This window comes from Lissotriton helveticus, chromosome 8 (assembly GCF_964261635.1).
Source record: "Lissotriton helveticus chromosome 8, aLisHel1.1, whole genome shotgun sequence".
NCBI classification, from domain to species: Eukaryota; Metazoa; Chordata; class Amphibia; order Caudata; family Salamandridae; genus Lissotriton; species Lissotriton helveticus.
In genome coordinates, this window is record NC_136069.1 from 230,089,251 (window position 1) to 230,096,377 (window position 7,127).

The window sequence follows — 7,127 nt, forward strand, 5'->3', positions numbered from 1 at the left end:
ATGTCTATTCCCACCCTTTCAAACGGGGTGGTCACCACGGGGAATGGTTGTAGGGGTGCCTTGAGTTTGCGGCCGCTCTTCCCGCTGGCCTGGCAGGTCGGGCAGGACCGGCAATGGTTGGAGACGTCATTTCTCATTTTGGGCCAAAAAAAGTGAGTCACCAGGCGGTGGTAGGTCTTGTCTTGGCCCAGGTGCCCGGCCAGGGGGACATCATGGGCTAGGTTCAACAGGAAGTCTCTGAAGTGGAGGGGCACCACCAGCACTCGCCCGGCCCCCAGTTCTGCGATTTTCTGTTCGCTGTACAAGAGATCATTGTCCCAATAAACCCAGTGGGCCCCGGTGGTGTCTCCTTGGCTCTGGGTGAGCGCTTGCTGTCGCAATCCCTCGAGGGAGGGGCAGGTCTTTTGCGCCTGCCGGAATTGTTCCTGGGTGGGCCCCCCTTCTTGACGCCACTGAGCCAGGTCGGGAAGCTCGGGGGGCTGTGGGGACCCCTCTGGGGCGGGGTCCGGGTGGTCGGTCTGGAGGAAGTCGTCTTCTGGAGTGATCGAGGGCGGAGGTGCTGCCCATTCTGGTTCTTCTGGTCTAGGGATGGTGCGGGTGGCCATTGACCGGGTGGTTACGCACGCCCAGTCCGGGAGACCCAACATCCCCAGATGCTCTCTTCTTTCCACAGCGGCCCACGGGGAGCTCTCGAGATCGTTCCCCAGGAGGCAGTCTACGGGGGCATCGTCACGGACAGTTACTTTCAGCATGCCGGACACTCCTCCCCATTCAAAGGGGACGCAGGCCATCCGACACAGGCTCTCCGAGTTATCTGCCGATCGGACGGGGCAAAGTACGTTTGGTAGGATTTGTTCTGGGGTCACCAGGTGACAGCGGACGGCCGTCACACTGGCCCCGGTGTCACGCAGGGCCTCGGCCTTGCGCCCATTGATGCTCACCCATTGGCTGTACTTCCGAGTGTTGGCGGGCAGGGGAGTCCGCGGGACCATGTCTCTTCCTCCTAGGCATGCCAGGGTCATGGCGGCGGGTTCCCACTCGAACTGCTCCGACTCATAGGTCTCCGTGTCTTCGGAGACTTGTTCTTCTCCCAGGGCGGCGGCCGCCATCTGGCGGGGCCCGGGGACCTGGTTCTTCGGGCAGGTCGGGTCACTGGCATAGTGGCCGACTCGCTGGCATCGATGACACGTCACGTTAGCTCGGAACCCCGGGCGCATCGGGGGGTTTCCCCGGCCTACTGGGGCCGGGGTGGCGTTAGTGGGTGCGGCCGGGACGGCGTCTCTGCCCCGGCCCGGGCCTCCTCCTCCTCCTCGGGGACGATGATGACCTTGGTTGGTTCTGTTCTGCTCATTCGGCCCACTCCGGGCCACTCGGGTGCTCTCCCACCGGTCAGCCTCGGTGGCGAGCTGCCGGGGTTCAGTCAATTTACTGTCGAGGAGGTGCTGCCGGAGCTCGACGAAGCAGTTGTTGGAGAGGTGCTCCCACACAATGAGATTGAAGAGTTGTTCGTAAGTGGTTACGTTGTTACCCTTGATCCACCCCTCGAAGGCTCGGCTGAAATAGTTCACGTATTCCAACCACGTCGTACCTGGGATCCGGGTGCAGTTGCGGAACCTCTGGCGGTACATTTCGGGTGTAAGTCCATATCGACTGAGGAGGGCGGCCTTCATGTGGTCATAGGACGTCATTTGATGGTCCGGAAGCTGCAGCAGGGCATCACGACCCTCGTTGACGAATCTCCCCCATAGGCCGGCTCCCCAGTCACTTCGAGCGACCCGGTGGGCGGTCATGGCAATCTCATAGGCCTTGAACCACTGCTGTATGTCGTCGTTCCGGTGATATTCTCGGACCACATCCTTGGGGATGTGGACCTTCTGCTCGGTAGGACCCGGGGAGTGCGGTTGCTCGGGCACCCCTAGGTTTTTGTTCAGTTTGCGTATTTCTATCTCCGCTAGTTTGCACTCGTGCTCGTATGCCAGTCTTTTTTCTTCGAGGTCTCTCTGTCTCTGTTTTTCCTCTCGCTCTTCTCTGAGCCGTAAGTGTTCTAAGTTTATTTTTTGTTCCGCCAGTTTTAATTCTCCGTCTAATCTGAGTCGTGCCAAGTCTAACTCGTGTAATCTATTTTTTTCCCGCTCTTGGATCTCTTCACGGGACGGGCCTGTTCTCCGTTCCTCCGTCCGGGTGGTGTTGACTTCCGGGGCTGCGGGGTCCCGGGGGGTTGCGGTATTTGTCTCTGTCCAGGCCTCTAGGGCGTTTTTGAAGTCTTCTTTTGTGCTTAGCCCGGTGGTAGCAATGCCTAAGTCCATGCAAAATTGTTTGAGCTCTCGGTGGTTGTATTCCTCCAGCTTTTCCATCTGGAACTTCTCCGCCGATCCGCTCTCTTTGGTCGTCATTGTGGTTTTAGTCGTAGGGTGAGTTACTGTCTGTACGGTACGCGTTGGTTCGGATCGCGCCGCTAGCCACCAATGTTAGACGGGGACCTGGAGGGTCGGCCGAGCACAGTGATCGCACAGACAGGTAACTTCCCCCCCACAGATGGACACCACACAAAGATCAGGGTAACACCTTTTATAGGCACTTCTGGTAGTAGAGTGGTACGATACAAGGCGATCAGGACACGATGATCCTCTCAATTCTAGTCTCTAGTAAGGGAAGGGGGTAGCGGGACAGTCTTGGTACCCACGGGTACGGAGGTGTAACGGTGATAGCTCACAATCCTCGAGCTCGGTGTTCGGATGGGTCAGACCGCGGCAGCGCCGGCAGGTCCCGAAGAGGTCGTAGGTGGCAACGGGCCGCGGCAGCGCCAGCAGGTCCCAACGAGGATGAAGGTTACAACGGGCCGCGGCAGCGCCAGCAGGTCCCAACGAGGACGAAGGTTGCAGAGGGCCGCGGCAGCGCCAGCAGGTCCCACGAGGATGAAGGTTGCAGAGGGCCGCGGCAGCGCCAGCAGGTCCCACGAGGATGAAGGTTGCAGAGGGCCGCGGCAGCGCCAGCAGGTCCCACGAGGATGAAGGTTGCAGAGGGCCGCGGCAGCGCCAGCAGGCAGGACAATAGTTCACAAGGCAGGGCTGTGGCAGCGCCAGCAGTCCGTCAAGGATGAGTTCTTCTCGGTGTCTCTCGACTCCAGGATACAACTGCCTTCCTGTCCTGGGGCGGCCTCAGTTATAGGTCTGGCGCCCTTTGATGTCCGGACCCTCGCTCTTGGAGGTCGGGAGGCCTGGGATGAGGGAGTCCAGACACCCAGCAGGGGGGTGGAGCCAGCGCCCGAGGAGGCTGGGGGTGCTCGGCACCTGGCGGGGGAGAGCCATCGACACTTCTTACTCCCATTGACCTGCCAAGTGGTCCGTTCACCTCCTGGGTGGAGGGTGGTGCCGGGATGTCGGGGCCTGGCCAGGCCCAGGGTTGGGGTCGGGCTGAGGCCGCGCGGCCGCGTGGTGCCGTGTCCAAGATGGCGGCTGGGCCAGGCAATGGTGCTGACGGTGGCCCGGGCCCTGTCCTGCGGGGAGGGAGCGAGCCCTTCATGTGGCCTGTCCAACACAACCAATGCAGAGTCATCATTCTGCACTGCACATCTACCTGAGGTAAGCCAACGGTGAGTAAGCCCACAGCAGCAGACCTTAAAAAAATGAGTGAGCCTGTAGGCTTCACTCCAATGACGGCATTTAGACAGTAAATCAGAAACTGAAATATCGTGGACCAAAATATCATGTCAAGAATCTCAAGGGCACAAATATCATGCTATAGGTAAGCAAAGGTTTACCATATATAACTCCTCATATATTTAACTCTCTACTTACCTATTTGCACTCTCGATATTTTGTTCCTCGATATTTTTGACACAATATTATGCCCACACAATATTTCAGTTTCCCATATTCTGTCAGTGATCTCCCAGTGACAGGTTAAACAAGCATTGGCATAGCCAATACGTCTCGCCTCTGGGACCTTATAAGTGTTTTGCCAGAGCTATTGGTTTTACCAATGTCTTTAAGCTACGGCACACAACCTCCTGGGAGGTGGTGAGGCCTAACTCGTGGGGGGTGGTCGGGACTAACTCATGGGAGGTGTTTGGAAGTTTAAAAAAAGAGATGCAATTTAACACAAGTATTGGCATAGCCAATAGGTCTCCCCTTTGGGACCTTATAAGTGTTTAGTTATCCAGTACAATATCCTTGGTGCAACAACATCAAGTGTTGCATGGCTAAACACTTATAAGTTCCCAAAGGCGAGACCTATTGGCTATGGCAGTGCTTGTTATGTATGCTTTCACGCCAGAAGGTCTACAGTTCTTGTAGATAGTTAATCCTACATTGTAGTTTCACCACTCTTACAATGTATGCAGAAGAAGTCTGCATGTTGGTTCCATCAAACATGCACTTTTATGTGCCTTAGCAGACGGTCACAGCTTAAGTATTTCTATTTTCTCTACCTACATTTTATGAAGATAGTAGAGTAACAATTTGCATATTCACCTGGACACTAACAATGTTCCCAAGTGAAGCTTCATCACATTTAATTGAAGTTTGTGTAGCTGAGGGGTGTGACACCCAGTGCTTAATGTGTGCCAGTGGTTGCCAATGGGAACCACCAGCACTCAGTATTTGGGACCAACACTTATTTTTCTGCATCAGATATTTACCAAGAGCAAGAAATGGAAAAACACACAACATGGAAAGGAATGCGGAAGGGAAAGATGGAAAAAAACGTCTAAAAGGGAGAAAGCAGGCACCTGCAATGATGATTTATAGGAGCAGGGAGTGTCTGGTAGCGGGCTAAAGAGGCATAAGGTGGATTCTAGACTACACAGCATTGGTATTGTTTGTGCAGACATTTAATTGCACCAGCCCCAGGCTCCTGAGCAGAGCTCAGGTCACAACATGTATTCTTTTACAAATTAAGCACTGGCGACACCACTATTGAGCAGGGACTCCTGGTAAACAGAAAAGGTTCACTCGTGACTATCTGGGATCATAGAATATGTTTGCAACACCAGCTGGATTGGCGGTCCACGAGCAACGAGTCCTGGGGCTGATGGATATTTCTGGGGCAGCGCAAAGCCGAGGGCATGATTTATGCGCCTTCACTGCATAAGGTGAATTCATTTACCTGATATTTCTCTGAATTAATGCATTATTTTCTGAAAGCACAGATCTTGATCACTGTCTCTGAGCTATACTTTCTGAAATGAAAGCATTTACTCAAACAGATAACCGGTTACATGAATTCCCTGTACGTCCTGCAGGCTCGGCTGTGTGTTGCGCCAGAAATGCAGATCATAATATGGCCTTTGATGTTTCACGTCGTCCCAATACCCAGGCGATGATTTCGCTGAGTTGTATCCTACAGCACGATGAACTTTACACCATAATTATCAGCATGTCAGGGCAGACTATGGCTCAGATTTACAAACATCAAATGGGACGCCACCCCAGTGCAGAATGTTTTTTTTACTCTACACCGCAAAACTTGTTTTGCACTGGAAAGTTGCCTTAAAGTAACACAAAGCAGCACGAACAGGTGCTTTGCATTACTCTGTGTCAAAGGGGATTCCATGGGTGGTACATGGGCGTTCTCATTCACCCATGGTTTTTGACGCAAACAATAGTAGACTGGGTTTTGGAGCAAAAAATAACGCCAGGTTGAAGCAGGAATTTCAAACTAGGAATGCTTGTTTTTCTCCTAACGATTATCCCTTTGCACATGCACTGCACTGTACAGCACACATCCGATGTGGGAAATGTTTAAAAGTTTGTCTCTGGATATTATTACGCACTGAAGGGAACCCTTCCAGTGTGAAACCTATGCTAGACTCACACAGATACCTTTCCACTAATGTGCAAAGGCACATGCATGGCACTAGGCAGCCTGATTGTGTGCAATGCTAGGGAGAGAGCAGGATAGTGCTGTTTCTTAGTAGATATGGTGCTTTCCTACTCTTACTCTCAGACACCGCAGCGCAGCAACTTTGGGTGCAGTGCTGCATTTTGTGACAATTTTGCAAATCTGGGCATTTATGTGTAGAATCCTCAGTGCCCACAAAGTCGTCTGAATTGTTGCATTGGAATCGCAAGGGGCCATTCTTATAATTTATTTGTCACCCTTCACTTGTAAAACGAAGTCTCACAAAAGTATCCAATGTAACAAAACGCAAACATTCTTATCGGTGTCACTGTCTGTATATAAAGCACTTCACATGTCTTGGGTCTGGCTCGGTCTACAGAAACCTGCTAAATTAAAAAGTAAATGTTTGTTTTCGGGTGCTTGTGTGGTATATGTTTGTGTGTGTCTGGGACTGTTGGTGTGTCTTAGGATATGTGTATGCCGGCGTGTGGGTTTAGTAAGTAGGCGTTGGTGGTTCCTAGACACAAGTTATATGGGAAATCCTATCTCTGACATCAGAGTGGGGTTACGATGTGCTTTCTATAGCAAAAAAAACCCGAGTACATATCAGTTACATTACAATGGCGTAATGTACCACTTCGGCCACTAGATGGTGGCGCTGACCATGAAAAACTCACGCTGAAGGTCTAAGGCTGTTTCTCAGGCTCGCAGTTTCACTGGCAAATCCTTGGAGCACTTAGAACAAGTCACAGTACTACCCGTTCTAGGTACTATATCTAAATCGGATGTGTCCCTAGAGTCGTACATCTACACTGTGCGCCGGAGTACGTTCACCGTCCTAAATCTACAAATATATTTTCTCCAAGGTGAATAAGTCTCTATTTACTCAGTGTATCATGAGTTTTAAACCAACTCGAATATATTAGGAGAAGGGGCGAATGCTTAATTTATTAATAGGTAAATGCCAGGGTCCTCCTCAGAAGGCAAAGGTAGCTTGCAACACCCTATTGCCCAGGGCACAAGTCCTAAAAACAAGCGCGTTCCTCGCGCTAAAAGGAGGCAGCAGTGGGAGGGGCAAGAGGAGGGGGCGAGTGAAAGTGTTTCACTTGCGAGTGCGAGCAGCGCCAGGAGCGATAATTGCTACCATATGGCACCGCACACTCCCGCTAGTGAAGTTGCCATTGAAGGCAATGGAACGCTTGCACGTTTTTGGTTGAAAAGCCAAAGTGATTGCAAAAGGTCTTTTTGCCTATGCAGCGTTTGCGTGCTGCGTAGGCGAGACCTAA